Source organism: Schistocerca piceifrons, chromosome X (assembly GCF_021461385.2).
Source record: "Schistocerca piceifrons isolate TAMUIC-IGC-003096 chromosome X, iqSchPice1.1, whole genome shotgun sequence".
Lineage (NCBI taxonomy): Eukaryota > Metazoa > Arthropoda > Insecta > Orthoptera > Acrididae > Schistocerca > Schistocerca piceifrons.
The window spans coordinates 532,058,525-532,077,017 of record NC_060149.1 but is presented as its reverse complement, the minus strand read 5'-3'; positions in this window follow the sequence as shown (position 1 = coordinate 532,077,017).

Sequence of the window (18,493 nt, the reverse complement as noted above, 5' to 3'; positions counted from 1 at the left end):
TTGGAGTAACTAATTTCTAACAGTTTGTTGTGTCATTGTGGTGCCAATTGCTGCAGCACATGCAGTATGATGCACCAGAGCCATACGCGATACACGATAGTCTTCCCTCTCGTTAATGCCACGTGGCAGTCCAAAACCCTGGTCGTCTTGTGCCCGTACGTTCTTGTGACCTCAGCTGCCAGCGATCATGTACAGTGGCTACATTCCTGCCACATCTTTTTGTAATATCGCAAAAGAAACATCGAGTGTCTCGTAGTCCTATTACACGAGCTCGTTCAGCAAAAGTAACATGAGCTTCTCGTAACCCTATTACACAATGTCGTTCAAATTCAGTGAGGTGCTGATAATGACGTCTTTGTCGTCTTAAAGGCATTACTGACTAACATCAACTCACCACATTCTGTCGCAAAGGTAACTAACGCTCGCGACCGTTATAGCATGTATTTAAAGCAAACCCGGTCTGCATCCTAATAATGGCGCTATTAGCGACACTCTTATGCGACTGATGCGAAATGTGAATAGACATCATCTTTCAGATGTAGAAACACGCCTACCAACTTTCGTTTGTATCGCACAACTTCTTCTTGGTGCTGCAATATTACTATTATTAGCTGTTTTTTTTTTTTTTTTTTTTTTTTTTTTTTTGCAACTTTGTGGCACCATAGAAGGTTAGGATCAGTGATGAGACCATAAACAAGGACAGATTTGCTCATACACCCAGGGTCACAACATTACAGGCATGGACTCGGCTCTATAAATAACAGGGCTCGGCATCTGCTTCAGTATTGGCCAACCCAGTGTCGGTGACCTTCACAACAACTGACATCCTGCACTACTCACTTGGCTCTCCTCACCTAAGTGCGCAAGGGCTCTCCATAAGAGCGCTGATGTGTAAGACCACCCTGTACCGTAGAACGTCTGGAGCAGGCAATGCGTGGCCACCGCCATGCTGCTAACTGCACGATGACACTCGAGCTGTGGTGAAAGTAAAACAAAATATAGATCTTATGGCAGCTACTGTACATTGGTTTTAGCATGATGTTTAATAAAGAATAGATATTATTTACTCCTCATAAATTATGAATAGTAGATAAATTATTAATTAGGAATAAAAGGTAAGGTGCCATATATAAGAGTTGAGAAAATATCTCTTTCCAGGAATTGTGTTTGTATTACAATTTAACTTGGCATTTTCTTGTTTTTAATAAAGCAAACACACTGATTATATAATTGAAGTCAAGTTCAGCAACTGTGTTATAATCTGTTGATGAGACAGCTAAATCTGACAGCCTACTTTCACCCTTACTCAAGTTTAAGTAGTTTTTTATTATCTTCAATTTGATGAAACTTAATTAACACCAACTGAAACTTGGGATACTGGAGGCCCAAGTAAATTACATATCACATCCACCTTTTGTGCTGCTTGCTGCACCATTGTGTATCACTCCAGTCCTCAGTCAGCCGAAATTGGCAAAACCCAAAAGCCTCTGGTCAAATAGAATATTAGTTTCAAAATCTAATTGCTAACCTTTAAAATCCTTTAGTAATGTAGCAAAATATCAGCAATAAATATATTGTTGAACATGAGTTAGCTGTGTAGGCATTAGCTCTACGAACCAAAAACACTGTTGCCACGTAGAAAAAGTGGGAAGCAGCATTAGCAAAGGAATATTTGCTCTAAGGAAGCTGCGTCTTTGTCTAAACGTGCCAGTACTTAAAGTGGTTTATTTTGCTTTAATACACAGTCACATTTCCTATGGTACAATACTGTGGGGACATCAAAGCAAGGCAGCTAATGTCTTCAAACTACAAAAGAAGGCAATAAGACTGATATGTAGCTTGGCACCCAGAGCTCACTGTAGGCCAAGCTTTAAAAAATTACAGATTATGACCCTGCCATCAATATTTATACTACAGTGTGTAATGCATATTAAGGAAAACTATCCGAGTTATCAACAGTATGACATGCGACATAATTATAACACAAGAAACAAGCAGGACGATAGTTTCTTCCCGATGTAACTATAAAAAAAACACTAAAGTGCTTCTTATACAAGTCCATAAAATTTTTTAATGCCATACCGTAACATATCAGGGATCTTCCAATTCAACAATTCAAAAAAAAAAAGTAAAAGAATTTCTTCTTGAGCTCAGCATTTATGAAACTGATGAATTTTTAAGGGAGGCAAAGAATATGGTATGACTACACTTTGTGATCAGTTTTTATACGCTTCTATATATGAGTAAGTCTGTAATTCGCTAAATTTACTATGCGATATCAGTTTGTACCAGAAGTTTCTCTGTTTTGTTTTTGTGTGAAGGTACCGTAATTATTTGCGTAATATTTATATTGTGTAATATTTTTCTTGTTTTTGTAATTATTTTGTAACATTTATACTATGTAATATTGACTTTTGTAATGCCTCAGATGATCCCTGAGGTCTCTACAACAATAAAAATCAATCAATCAATCAATCATGTTACCAAAAGACATCTGATCAGTAGTAACCATAATGCTAATTGAATTAAGTGACACTAGAGATGATACTGTGACAACAGTATGTACAGGGTTATTACAAATGATTGAAGCGATTTCACAGCTCTACAATAAGTTTATTATTTGAGATATTTTCACAATGCTTTGCACACACATACAAAAACTCAAAAAGTTTTTTTAGGCATTCACAAATGTTCGATATATGCCCCTTTAGTGATTCGGCAGACATCAAGCCGATAACCAAGTTCCTCCCACACTCGGCGCAGCATGTCCCCATCAATGAGTTCGAAAGCATCGTTGATGCGAACTCGCAGTTCTGGCACGTTTCTTGGTAGAGGAGGTTTAAACACTGAATCTTTCACATAACCCCACAGAAAGAAATCGGATGGGGTTAAGTCGGGAGAGCGTGGAGGCCATGACACGAATTGCTGATCATGATCTCCACCACGACCGATCCATCGGTTTTCCAATCTCCTGTTTAAGAAATGCCAAACATCATGATGGAAGTGCGGTGGAGCACCATCCTGTTGAAAGATGAAGTCGGCGCTGTCGGTCTCCAGTTGTTGCATGAGCCAATTTTCCAGCATGTCCAGATACATGTGTCCTGTAACGTTTTTTTCGCAGAAGAAAAAGGGGCTGTAAACTTTAAACCGTGAGATTGCACAAAACACGTTAACTTTTGGTGAATTGCGAATTTGCTGCACGAATGCGTGAGGATTCTCTACCGCCCAGATCCGCACATTGTGTCTGTTCACTTCACCATTAAGAAAAAATGTTGCTTGCTTCATCACTGAAAACAAGTTTCGCACTGAACGCATCCTCTTCCATGAGCTGTTGCAACCGTGCCGAAAATTCAAAGCGTTTGACTTCGTCCTCGGGTGTCAGGGCTTGTAGCAATTGTAAACGGTAAGGCTTCTGCTTTAGCCTTTTCCGTAAGATTTTCCAAATCGTCGGCTGTGGTACGTTTAGCTCCCTGCTTGCTTTATTCGTCGACTTCCGCGGGGTACGCGTGAAACTTGCCCGCACGTGTTCAACCGTTTCTTCGCTCACTGCAGGCCGACCCGTTGATTTCCCCTTACAGAGGCATCCAGAAGCTTTAAACTGCACATACCATCGCCGAATGGAGTTAGCAGTTGGTGGATCTTAGTTGAACTTCGTCCTGAAGTGTCGTTGCACTGTTATGACTGACTGATGTGAGTGCATTTCAAGCACGACATACGCTTTCTCGGCTCCTGTCGCCATTTTGTCTCACTGCGCTCTCGAGCGCTCTGAAGGCAGAAACCTAAAGTGCGGCTTCAGCCGAACAAGACTCTATGAGTTTTTCTACGTATCTGTAGTGTGTCGTGACCATATGTCAATGAATGGAGCTACAGTGAATTTATGAAATCGCTTCAATCATTTGTAATAGCCCTGTATTTAAAGTCACAGGCTGAGGAAGAGGCTTCTTCTCATAGGCAGAAGATAGGAACATGAGGGATACAAGAATTCATCTTTTACTGATCAGATTTTTGTGGTTCTTCTGCATGCCACCCTGGGCAGAGCTTACCTCATGATCCCCATGGTACAGCCCTAATCTAACAATATCATAAGAAATTTTACATGTTGTATTTCATTTAATGTATGACTATTAATGGTTTTTCTGTAACAATCAGTCCTTATTCGTTTGCTTGAAACTGCATAATATGAGTCTGTCTTGTATTAAGACTTGACAAAGAGCTGTTTGGGAACAGTCCTTCAAGTCATTGTAAGGCCATACACCTTGATGAGACAAAACATCTTGACCACCTCATTGACATCATGTTGTTCCACCTTTGCAAGTGATTCTTTGTGGCATGTATCTGACATGACCCCGACAGGTTTCCTGAGTGTGTTGCACCAGATCTCTATGCACAAGTTTCATCATTCTCATAAATCACTGGCCAGTAGTTTTCGGATGTAGATATAGTGATGGATAGCATCATAGATGTGTTCCATTGTGTTTCGATCAGAAGAATCTGTAGCCATGATATCAACATTAATTCACTATCATGCTCCTCAAGCCCCTGTAGTATGATTTCAACCCTGTGACATAGTCCACAGCTCTCATGGTGCCCTCATTTACAATCACAGGTCCGACGAAAGCCCAGTTGATGTCCCCCATGGATAATACTGCTCCCACCAGCCTGTGGCAGACATGTGGCATGTTTATAGCAGCATTCACCTGTATGCAGCATATCTGGACACAAACATTGGTCTGGTAACAAGAAATAGGATTTTTTTAACCAATTAATGTGTTTGCATTGACCTACAGTTTAATCTTGATAATTCTGTGTGAACTGCAGTCGTAATTGATGATGTTGTTGGATCACGTCAAATCATAGGGTTTGTCTACTATGGAACTACATGTTCAACAGTGTCCACTGAAAATTTTGCTCTTATCCTGATTTATAGAGTGCATTCAGTAGGAATCTACTTAGGTCTATTTCAGTGAATTACACACTTCAACAAAACAACGCTTTGTTAGCCTGGTATAATTTACTGGATGCTGAAAATTATAATTTTAAGACAATTGCGTATGCTAACATATGTGATTTCTCCATTTCCCCTCTGTTACATGCAGATTTTAAGTTTCTAAATATGCTCAGTCATATTAACAGCACTAATGACATTTAAAACAATCACTCATGAAGATCCTTGGCCAAATGTGAAATCTGATGAAACTTGAAGGTGACTGATGATTATGCAAATTACTCTTGTCATTACTATAGAGCATTCAATAGTAATTTTTCATCATACACTCATTCAGGAAATAACAGTAACATTTCTCCATAGTGTTAACATTCTTGGGAAACCTGTTCATTTATTCATCCATGTCACTAAGTATGTTTGGAAAAAAGTTGAAACAGAATTACAAGAAGTAAAATTTCAGAGACATGTGTTAATGGAGGCCCACATGAAGCTTTTCCAAGACTTGACTTCAGTTTTAGCAAAATTTTCCTTGAACTCATCATCTGATAACAGCTGTCATGTCTGGAGATACTAAAATACCCTGTATCTTATCAGCTGAAATTGTGGAAAATAATTTTTGTAATATGTGTAAATCCCATTGTCTCCTTTTGAATTTCTTTTACAAGTGCTTTAGCCATCACAATATTTGTATGGAGCCATGGAAGAAGCCCATTTGTTTGGGTGTACTGGTGATATGTGTATGACATTCTCTTCTAGAAGTATGTAATGATGTCTAGATTGTGGTAATGTAATGTTCTTCTGTGTTTCACCAATTACAGACTCAGGAGACAAAATAATTTTGTTTAAAACTGCATTTCATTCAGCATGCCAATAACTTATAAGTTTAAAAATATATCCCACTGGTGCAAAGTGTAATCAATTCCTTCCCATATAATGTTCATTCTGTTGCAGCATTGATTTCGATTAACAGAGTAAGCAATGGATATTTATTGTTTTAATTTTCACTGTCCAGGAGAACTGCCTACACATTCTCATGGGAAGAGATGATGGATTGTCTCTATTCTGATGAAACATGTTGCTATATGAAAGGCCATAAGACAGATCCACACAATCATAGACCTATATTGTTGACGTCAATCTGTTATAGAATTATGGAACATGTTTTATGATCAAGAATTATGATGTTTTTCAAAAATGAACATCTCCTCTATAAAAATCAACACGGATTCCGCAAACAGAGATTCTGCGAAACTCAGCTTGCTCTGTTCCTCCATGAGATCCACAGCGCAGTGGACAACAGCACTCAGGTAGATGCTGTGTTCCTTGATTTCAGTAAGGCTTTTGACACCATCCTGCATTGCTGTTTAATGAAGAAAATATGAGCTTACAGAGTATTGGAGCAGACTTGCGATTGGATTCAAGACTTTCTTGCAGATAGAACTCTACATGTTGCTCTTAATGGAATTAAATCATCAGATGTGAAGATAATACCCGGAGTACCACAGGGAAGTGTGATAGAACCATAGCTGTTTACAATATATATATATATATATATATATATATATATATATGTAAATGATCTAGAAGAAAGTGTCAGATGTTCTTTAAGGCTATTCACAGATGATGCAGTTGTCTATACCAAAGTAGCAATGCCAGAAAATAGTAAGAATTTGCAGAATGACCTACAGAAAAATGATGAATGGTGCAGGCTCTGGCAGTTGACCCTGAATGTAAATAAATGTAACATATTGTGCATATGTAGAAAAAGAAATTCACTACTGTACAGCTTCACTATTGATGACAGACAGTGTCTGCTGTAAAATATTTAGGTGTAACTATCCAGAGCAACATTAAGTGGAATGACCACATAAAACAGATAGTGGGGCAAGCAGACACCAGATTCTGATTAATCAGAAGAATCTTAAGGAAATGTAACTCATCCAAGAAGGTAGTGGCTTATAATGTGTTTGTTCACCTGATTCTTGAGTACTGTTCATTTACCTGGGATCCCTATCAGGTAGGACTGATGGAGGAAATAGAGAAGATCCAACAAAGAGCAGTGCATTTCATCAGGGGATCATTTAGCTGGTGACAGAGTATTATTGAGACACTAAACAAACCCCATTGGCAGACGTTAGAAGAGATGTATTGTGCATCATGGAGAGATTTACTATTGAAATTTCAGCACAGCACTTTTCAGGAGGAGTTGGACAACATATTACTTTCCCCCACATACATTTCGTGTATTGACCACAAGGAGAAAATTCGAGAAATTAGAGCCAATACAGAGGCTTACCGAGAATCATTCTTCCCACACACTATTCACGAGTGGTACAGAGTAGAAGTGATCTGGAAGTGGTACCGAAAGTACCCTTCACCACACACTATGAGGTGGCTTGTGGAGTATGATGTAGCTGTAGATGGAATATTTCTTCAAACATCCCATTCATGATATGGCAAAAGACCACTGGGCCATCTAAAGAAAATATTTATCATAATATTGTTGCCCTTGTTAACCCACCATGATAGCTCTGCATATTAAACTAATGATTTTGGGACAGGGAGGTGCGCCAGTCCCAGGTCAAATCTGCCCAATCGATTAATGATGAGTGTCAGTGTGCTGGCCAGACTAGATGTGGTTTTTAGGCAGTTTCACGCATCCCATTACTTGAATACTGGGCTGGTATCAAAGCCCCACCTCAGTTACACAATTCTCAAACACTGCATACCACATGCTGTTGGGGCACACACATTCTCTCCGGTGGCTGGGGGGGGGGGGGGGGGGGGTCTGGCACTAAAATGTGGCATCCAGCCACCACTTAACAATTAACCACGCCAAATCCATTAATCATAATGCTGATCCTGTGCCAGTGTGGGACAAAGGAACATGAAGAAGAAAGTTGCTGTTCTTTATCTGTGGTAGGAGATTTTGACACTAGGTTCCAGAAAATATTTGTCTTGATGTCTAGAAGCTAGAAGTTTTGCTTTGTATTTTGAGAGAAAGAGATGTCTAATGAGTTCATTTAGTTCTGGTTGCAAAAAATGCTATGGTTCAGTGTTGCATATGTCAGGAACATAGTTAGAAACAGAAAAAAACATTGTAAATTTCCACTGGTGGTTTGCATCCCACTTTCCATTTTCTGAAAAATCATTTTAATCTCTGGAAGTTTGGATTAACAAGTTTTGGTCATAAGGCATTCTTATATATATATTTGAATAAACAGCTGTATTTCTGTGCTTTTGCCAAATATCAACAGATGTCACTAAGGTTTCTGGGCTCCCTGAAAATCACAGGGATGGTAAGTGATGTAGATCCCATTTTTATCTGTTTCCTAATACTATCAAACATGTCTTATGTATCAGATTTCATGCCCAGTCTTTATAGTGATCACTGAGTTTACATCTAAAATACAGCTGGTACAATTTATATATTTTTAGAGTGATCAAATGCTGCTCTGATTTTTATTTAAACAAATCAAATGTGTAAGTGACAGTTAAACAATTTTGAATTGTGTTATTTAATCCAAAATGAAATAGAGCCTGTTGATATATACTTAATGAATGCCTAAATAAATTTTATGTACCATAAATATTTTACTGCATTACCATGTGTTCCATTTTTACATAGTCCACACTGTATAATGAAGAATGGAAATTGTGAATACAAATACATATATTGCTAGGGATTGGCATACAATTTCTGGAAACTATTGTTTTATTACATAATTTGCAGAAATTAGTATGTTCTATTAGTAGATCAATGTGATTTAAAAAATGTTCAATTTGCTAAGTATGAATGGATTTGCTTAATTAAACAGAACAACATGCATGGTCCATGTAAAATATTAAATTGTACAACAGCACCATACACATATTGAATAGACAAGCTGTGGCTGACAGTTAGTGATACAAATTATGAACAAGAGGATATAACAGATGGGTTTATCTATACAAGATACACTTTTTCACTTTCACAGTTAAATTAATGCTGTGACAACATAGGGTAGGGTACTGCATTTGCAATTAAAATACAACAATGATGAATTTGAGAATCATTATAAACTGGTATCTGATAGGAATAAACTGAACCAGATCTATAATCAGCATGTGAATACAGCATCCCCAATACATTTAGCTTGCCTTACAAAATATTCTTTCTTGATAAGTGTTATATACATCTCTATAAGTAAAAGTATGGTAGTATGATAACACTAATTTATTGATAGGAATTTTCAAAAAAATTATAATTATTTCATGCAATTAAAATTTAGGAAATGTAAATGTTTTACTGATAGTTTGACACTAATTTCTATGTTTTTTGGCATGAAAATTTATCCTGCATGCTACCCTGTGATTTTTAAGATAATTTTCAATGAAAAACTAGCTGTGTTTAGTCCTTAAACTCATTACATGTTATTTCTGTTTAAGTACTGATCCTGTATCCCACACCTTAACACTTTCAGGATATGACAGGCCACACTAAATTAAGGTTTCCATTGTGTGATTCAGAGAGGCACCTGCAGACCTTCATCATGACATTCAGATGAGGGTTTAAAAATAAGACTGTGATGAAGAGTTCAGTAACAGTAGGGTTGTAGATGTTGTTACTAGCAACAGCAGTACATTCATATCAGAAAAACTGTAATTTGGACAATTTGTACAAATATTCCTTTTGAAAATCAGTGTGAGCATTGTAAAACTGGACTATTGATTGTGTTCATGTGGAAAAGGTAGTTATTACACTGTTAAAATTTTATATTGTTCATTGCAGTCAATAGATGCCAATAGGTCAAAATTATGCATTGAAGATGTGGTTATCATGACTGTCATGGAGATACACAGACAAATGAGTCATCACTGGTAACAATTAGGAAATTATGACTGCAGTCATAAAAAAATAAAAGGTTGTTGACTGTGAGATCACGATTGGTGGTTCATCTGGCTGATTGGAGAGGATTTTCTCCCTCAGCCACAATGGCCTCTTTCCACATAGTTCCATCTTAACTGAATATTTTGAGTTTAGGTGACTGCAGTGGATGTGTATGTATAGCTTAACATCATGATTCTGTCGTATGTTGATGAGAGAAGGGAGAGGGTGAAACCTGATGCTGGCACATAGCTTACCCCCTTGAACAGCACCAGGGGGCTGCTATGCTTAATGTCCCATATCAGAGTCACATATACAAGGTGATCGAAAAGTCAGTATAAATTTGATAACTTAATAAACCATGGAGTGATGTAGATAGAGAGGTAAAAATTGACACACATGCTTGGAATGACATGGGGTTTTATTAGAACCAAAAAAAAAAACAAAGTTCACAAAATGTCCAACAGATGGCACTGGACAGCAAAACGTCAGTGACTGCGCATGACAATCGTGTATAAAAGGAGCTGCAATGAGAGAGAGAATCAGATGCACCAGCAGTCACAGCATGTTGATATTACCTGAAAAGGTGCTTTTAGTGAAGCTGTATTATCAGAATGGGGAATGTGCTAGTTCAGCCTTATGATCCTATCACCATAGCAAAGGGATTTGAATGGGTAAAGGTCCGTTGACAAGTGCAGCTGTGGCAAGAATGCTTTCGAAGTTCAAAGCCATGGGTTGTTTAGACGATAGACCCTGTAGTGGCCAACTGAGCACAAGGTGTAATGCCACTGAGACAGTTCAGGAAGAAATGGAGACTGTAGCGGGTTTGTCTATGCATGGGGAAGTCAGCGCTCATGCAGTCGCACATCGCATTGGCATTCCATACACTACTGTTTGGTTGGCACTTAGGTGTACCCTCCGTTGCTATCCGTACAAAATCCATCAGCATCATAAACTGTTACCTGGCGATTTAGTGAAGCGGAGGGCATTTGCAGTGTGGGCATTTCAAAAGATGGTGGAAGATGACGATTGGTTTAGTAACGTGTTGCGGACCGATGAAGCTCATTTCATGTTCCGAGGGTCTGTCAGCGCCCACAACTGCAGAATTTGGGCTACCGAAAATTCTAGAACTATCGTGGAAACTCCATTGCATGATGAAAAAGTCACGGTATGGGTTGGATTTACCACATCTACTGTTATTGAGCCTTTTTTCTTTAAGGAAATGCGTGATTCTGGTTTTGCAACTGCTACCGTGACAGTTGAGAGGTAGGCCGATATGTTACAGAATTGCATCATCCCCAGCCTGGCTGATAAACACCTGCTGGAACGTATGATGTTTATGCAGGGTGGCACTCCTCCCCATATTGCTAGACGTGTGAAAGATCTCTTGCGCGCGTCGTTTGATGATGATCGTGTGCTCAGCCGCCACTTCCATCATGCTTGGCCTCCCAGGTCCCCAGACCTCAGTCCGTGCGATTATTGCCTTTGGGGTTACTTGAAGTCGTAAGTGTATCGTGATCGACCGACATCTCTAGGGATGCTGAAAGACAACATCCGACACCAATGCCTCACCATAACTCCGGACATGCTTTACAGCGCTGTTCACAACATTATTCCCCTACTACAGCTATTGTTGAGGAGTGATGGTGGACATATTGAGCATTTCCTGTAAAGAACAACATCTTCGCTTTGTCTTACTTTTTTATGCTAATTATTGCTATTCTGATCAGATGAAGCGCCATCTGTCGGACATTTTTTGAACTTTTGTATTTTTTTGGTTCTAATAAAACCCCATGTCATTCCAAGCATGTGTGTCAATTTGTATCTCTCTATCTACATTATTCCGTGATTTATTCAGTTTTCAAATTTATACTGACTTTTTGATCACCCGGAACTTCTTTCATGAGACACTATTGAGAGGTTTTGAATGTAATCCAGCTCATTGATGTAAAGTCTTATGATCAGGAACTTTACATTATCACTTCTCCCCTTCCCCTCCTCCCTCCCCCTTGTTGACCAGAAACTGGTGGTGGAAAAAATCTTCCACTTCCAGGATGCAAACCTGCTGTTTCCAAGTCCAGCACTGCCACAGAGGTATGTGTCAGCAAATTCTGTTATGGAGTTGGGTACAATCTCATTGATGTAATGAAGTTTGTGATCAGGACAGCACAACCTTTCTCCCTCCCCCCCCCCCCCAGCCTTCCAGCTCCTCTCTTGTCAGCTAGCCCCCAGGATTCAAACTTGCTGTCTACAAGTCAGGCACCACCACAGAAGTATGTGTCACTGGATAACATTACGCAGTTGGGTACCACTACCATGCTGATGCATCAACCACATGATACTCCATACTTTGCAAATTACTGTAAAGTTTACGGTAAAGGGTAGTTTAATTGTAACACATTTTAAAGTTCCAAAATGGATTGTGAAAGGATTGCTTTTTTCCCTTGTGTTGAAGTGGTAATGGACCTTATTTCAGCATAGTACCTACAGAAGCAACATGTACGGTGTTTGAGAATGTTCAAAGTTTCTTTTCTGGAAAAAGAAATAAGTCCCTTGAATTTTCCAAGTGTATTTTTATGGGACGTTAGACATCTTGCATTGAAAAAAAAAAAAAAAAAAGTTTGTGCTCACTTATCTGCATGATAACACAGGCAGTAAGTGGAAGTTTATGTTGCATTGAAAAGTGTGCATTCATAATAAAAGTACTGACTGGTATCCAAAATATGGTGGTGTTTCAAGCAGTCTAGACACTAAAAGTAAGAATTGCCGACAACATGAAACATCTATATTAAAGGATGAAAAATCCAATGAGTTTTCTACACCTTTTCTTCACCTCTGATCAATACCACTGTTTAGTAGTCAATACTTTTCTTTTCTTTCTTTTATCTCTCCTGCATTACTTCATAGCCACCACTCCAAATCTTGAAGAAAGACAAATCTGTAAGATGACATATTTTTTGTAGTTTTAGTCAATAATGTCATATGAAACAATGTTTTAGGGTAACTCAACTTTAAGAAAGAAAGTGTTCGTTGCTCAAAAACATGCTCTAAGAATAATATGTGGTGCTCACCCTTGATCATCTTGTAAACATCTGTTTAAGGAATCAGGCATTTTTACTACCAGCTCATAGCATATTTATTCTGTAATTAAGTTTGTTGTAAAGGTCCACTGCAGTTCAAAAGGAACTATGATGTATGTAATTACAACACTCCAAGAAAAAGTGACATTCATTACTGTACATTAATGTTGTATTTAGCACAATAGTGCTACCAAAATTTTGATCACTTAATGAATCATCTAAAATGTCTGACAGACAGCAAAGCTAAACTTGAAAACAAACTAAAAAAGTTCCACTTTGATAACTCCTTCTATTCCAAAGAATAATTTCTAATTTTGTAATGTGTAAGAGTTGATGGGTAGGAATTATCAACTCAAAACAGTACTTTAAAAAAAAAGTTGTAGATGATCAGCACATAGTCATATTTATACATGAATGTATAATATGAGTGTAAAATGACTCAGTGCACATCATTACAATTAATCATACAAATTATCCATGGAACATGAAACTAATTAACTACTGAATTTGAATGTTGGTTACTCCTTCTATGACTTGCCTTTTGATTTGTGATGTGTGTTGTGCATATTTGTTAATGATCTGTAAGTGTTTCATTTTTGTTTAAAGGAGACAACAGTCTGAAATGAAGTCACAATTAGATAATGGCAGAAAAAAGTAAGCTTTGTAGGCAGCAGCAAAATGATATGTACACATAAAATTGCTGTCTGTCTGGATGAGGTGTTCTCTTGTTTTGAGACATGTGAAAGGAACTACATGGAGGAAATAGGAGAATTCAAGCCTCAGGCTGTGAAAACATGAGACGGAGTGAGAAATGAACAATGAAGACATCATTTGATGAAACATCTTAAAGATAATGAAGCAGGTGTCTCTGCATGTCTCCTTAAGCCTGTATATTTTTCTTTTTCAGGAAACTGAAAATGCTGCCTGTTCTCTGCACTTGCATCTTAGAAAGTGTGACTTTTGTTAATAATAATTTGCATTTGTTTGAGGCCAACAAATCTATTCACAGTCATAATACTAGTTCTAGTGCAGACATTCACCTAAATAGTCAAAGTCTGACTTGAAGTTTGCTTGGTGTTGGAAATATGTGCAATGTGCTTTACAATAAACTACCCCTATCAGTTAGAGAAAACAGAAATGCATTTAGGAATGAAGTAAAAAAAATCTCATTTAAATATTTTTTTTATTCTGTTGATGACTATCTAAATTCCAGTTTATTCTAACAGTTCTTGTACTCTTAGTCTACAGTGTGATGGTAGTACAGTATGTCTAAATGTATAAGTTTAACGGAATAGTATACAACTTGTCTAAGATGTGCTATTATGATTTTAGGTTTTATTTTTAATTTTTAGTGTTGTTAATTTGGAGTCAATTGGATTTTAAATGTACATCTATTCTGATCAGCTATGCTATGCTGAGTTATCAGTGTATTATCTCACATAAGCTAATATGTTTAGCAGTGCTGTCTTATGTTTAGTTTAAAATTTGTATCACATGTTGTATATTGAATTTTGTTCTGAAATTTTAGGTTTGTCCAGCATCCTTGTATACCTTGTACATGTAGGATTTGATGGACCAAATAAATAACTTTCTCTCTTGTTTTATCGTGTAGTGCTACCTTTGGGGCAGTGGCCTGGCTGAGTCTCTTGTCTAATTTGTGAGCAGTCCTGTTTTCCCAACTGTTCTCTCTCTCTTTTTATGCAGGTAAAGTAATATCAGATGCTAAAGTAATATCAGATGCTAAAATTTAGTGAATTTGTCAACACTTACATGTTTCTCTCATTTCACCTGATAATTTGACACTTCCCACTAACTTCATTCAACTGTCATTTGTTTTTAATTACATCTGCCTGTTACTATGTAATATTTTATTCTCTTTTTTTCAGGAAGCTGGAGGCTTAGCACTATTTTTGAGGCACCTTTGAGAGTGGGTGGGAGTACTAGACTGTATGAGAATGACCATTTCATTCTTTCAGTAACACTTACATTGTTGACAAAACTTCTGTGTCACGCATTTGCTAATGATTTACTCACATATCATGTTGAATATACTCACATATCATGTTGAATCCTCCTAAGTTTAAACTAGGAAAAAATACCATACTTCCCAAAGACATATTAATCATGAAATCTTTTTAACATGTTCAGATCAACACTTACTATTATCAAACACTGCCATGTTCACAATTTTGTTCATATTCAATCTTGCCACAGTCAGTGAAAATATAGCAGATACACCACTGGCTTATCAACAATGTGAATTAATCAACTATTGAAATTCTTGCTGCTTATATGGATAAAAAACTATAATGGAATATTCATACCAGTATCCTGTTTAATAATATAAGGTTAGCCCTCCTTTGCACTCAGAAGGCTCTGTCATTAAATTGTAATACATGTGACAGCCTGAATGCATTTTATATAGACCTGCTTTCATTAAATGTTGGCTTATGATATCCATTTTGAGATAAAACAGCTTAAGCTAGGGAAAGTATTTATTCTACAGAAATTAAAGTCATTCAGTGTAAATATTAAATTTGTGAAAAGGCATCTTCAAGAATTTTGGCACCTTCACAATTATGTGTCAGTATTCGTATTCTTCAAAGCCCTTTATGTCAAAAAGAAAGTAAATTTCAAACTGCCCTGCAGTACTTCACAAATCAAGAAACAATGGATATTTCCATAGAAACTTTATATCTCCCTCCAGTTGTAGACAGCAGCCCAGTATTTTGACATAAATATTTTACCATGCTCAAAATAGTTGTTTAGAGGACAGTTTGAAACCAGATCTTAATTAAAAGCCACACCTTTCTATTTTTCAACAAGTGATCTGATTTTAAACTCTTGATTTCCTCTTTCTTGTAATCAGATTAATACACCTTCATGTTTATGTAGCCAACTTGCTTAAATGCATAAGCTCCAGTTAGAAGAGAGTACCATAATTAGAAAGTAGCAACATTTTTTTTATGTAATAATTTTTCTGCCCTTATGGCCAAACAGTAAATTGTGGGATACAGAATATATAAATACAGAAATTGGATGCAAGTATAACTGTGATCTGAATAATAATAGTAGAAGTTATTAGTGATAACTAATACATCAAACAAGAGTTTTGATCATATACAACAGCTTCATTTGATATTCTTAATAATATTCCTTCATATTTTGTATTATGAACTGGCTGAATAATAATTATCTTCCTCTTTTTTCATCTTCTGGGTGATGGAGTCAACCTTATCACATTTTCATCAACCAGATATCTTTATATGTTTCCTGCACATTGTAATGTCAACATCATCAATTTTATCATATCCATAATTGTTTTATTTTATACACTAACTTTTTTATCTGACTATTTCATTGACTTTCTGGATATGGATTTTTGTATAGTTTTAGTGCCATATTTAATATGATGACAAAAGTTTATCCCTGCATGTTCCTTGGCAGCATAAATATTGGTACACTGAAGAGATCATTTCTTAAGACTAACAGCTTTCAACGAAAGTATGGTTTTAATGTACAGTACTACTTGTAGCAAGCTGAAAAGCAGAGCTACATTGAAGAGCCAAAGAAACTGGTACACCTGCCTAATATTGTGTAGGACCCCCGCAAGCACGCAAAAGTGCCACAACATGACATGGCATGGACTCGACTAATGTCTGAAGTAGTGCTGGAGGTAACTGACACCATGAATCTTGCAGTACTGTCAACAAATCTGTAACATGAGGGTGTAGAGATGTCTTCTGAACAGCACGTTGCAAGGTATCCCAGATATGTTCAATAATGTTCATGTCTCGGGAGTTTAGTGGCCAGCAGAAGTGTTTAAACTCAGAAGTGTGTTCCTGGAGTCACTCTGCAGCAATCCTGGACGTGTGGGGTGTTGCATTGTCCTGCTGGAATTTCCCAAAGTCATCAGAATGCACAATAGACATCAATGCTTATGTACTTGTCACCCGGCAGAGTCATGTCTAGAAGTGTCAGGGGTCATATATAATTCCAACTGCACATGCCCAACACCATTGCAGAGCCCCCCTCCCCCCTCCCCCCCCACATCTTCAACAGTCCCCTGCTGACTTGCAGTGTCCATGGATTCATGAGGTTGTCTCCATACTCGATACAATTTTAAATGAGACTCATCAGACCAGGTAATGTGTTTCCAATCATCAAGCATCCAAAGTCAGTGTTTACAGGCACAAGTGAAGTGGAAGGCTTTGTGTCATGTAGCCATCAATGGTACAGAAGTGGGCCTTCAGCTCCAAATGCCCATATCAATGATGTATCATTGAACTGTTTGTATGCTGATACTTGTTCATGGCCCAGCATTAAAATCTGCAGCAATTTGTGGAAGGGTTGCACTTCTGTCACGCTGAATGATTCTCTTCAGTTGTCATTGGTCCCGTTCTTGCAGGCTCTTTTTCTGGCCACAGTGTTGTCAGAGATTTGATGTTTTACCAGATTCCTGATATTTACAGTACACTTGTGAAAATATTGCATGGGAAAATCCCCACTTCATCACTATCCCTGAGATGTTGTGTCCCATCACTTGTGCACCAACTATAATACCATGTTCAAACTCACTTAAATCTTGATAATCTGCCATTGTAGCAGCAGTAACAGCTCCAACAACTGCGCCAGACGCTTTTTGTGTTATATAGGCATTGCTGACGTCAGCACTACATTCTGCCTGTTACATATCTCTGTATTTGAATATGCATGCCTACACCAGTTTCTTTGGTGCTTCAGTGTATATCAACAATACTTAAGGTGTATGGAGAAAAACCAATTAAAGTCAAAATCTCAGGAAATGGAAATATAAATTTGACTTTTTAGTTCTTGCACCAAAAATCTAAATCCTGGATTTACATTTAAATTCTTCTTTTGACACTTAATTACTTACTTACTCAGCAACTGAAAACTATAAACCATTGTGTAAACATAATATTAAAAACAGCAGACACATTAGGTATTATTTCACTACATAAAATACTCACTGTTGTGAGTATTAGGCCTCTTCTCAAACATCTGTGCTGAATCCAATCTTCTCATTACTATGTTCCTCTGCAGTTGATCCCTATGTATGACCATAGGTCTCCTTCTATATGCACATAGCTGTTGATGCAAGATCCAGGTAAGTCTGAAACTTGCATACCGTAACTCATTTTCACTCAGAATAGACTAAACTAGTTTTTACTCCAAGTCCCATTCTGTTTTTAAGTACCAATCTCCTTGTTAATTAGATGTTAAATGTAACTACTTTGTCATCAAAATGAACAAAATTTTGTAGTTAATCAGAAATCTCTGATATATTGTGTCATGTTTAGATGCATATATACTGAAACTAATCTTTGTAAATACCATTTAAAGTTAAAGACAAGGAGACAGCAATGTAAAGAATGAGATCTTTAATTCTGGACACAGCCCCCTTCTCTCTTTGCTGTAAATAATTGATAAAACTCTATTAACAAGGCTTTCATGATATGCATAAGTCCCAAGTAAAATACTTCCTTTTACAATTTTGTGTGCCCCCTCTATGTCTAACATTCTGAGACAGCTTGATTCAATGTATCTAATGATAAAGTTATTCCTATTGCTAGCAAGAAT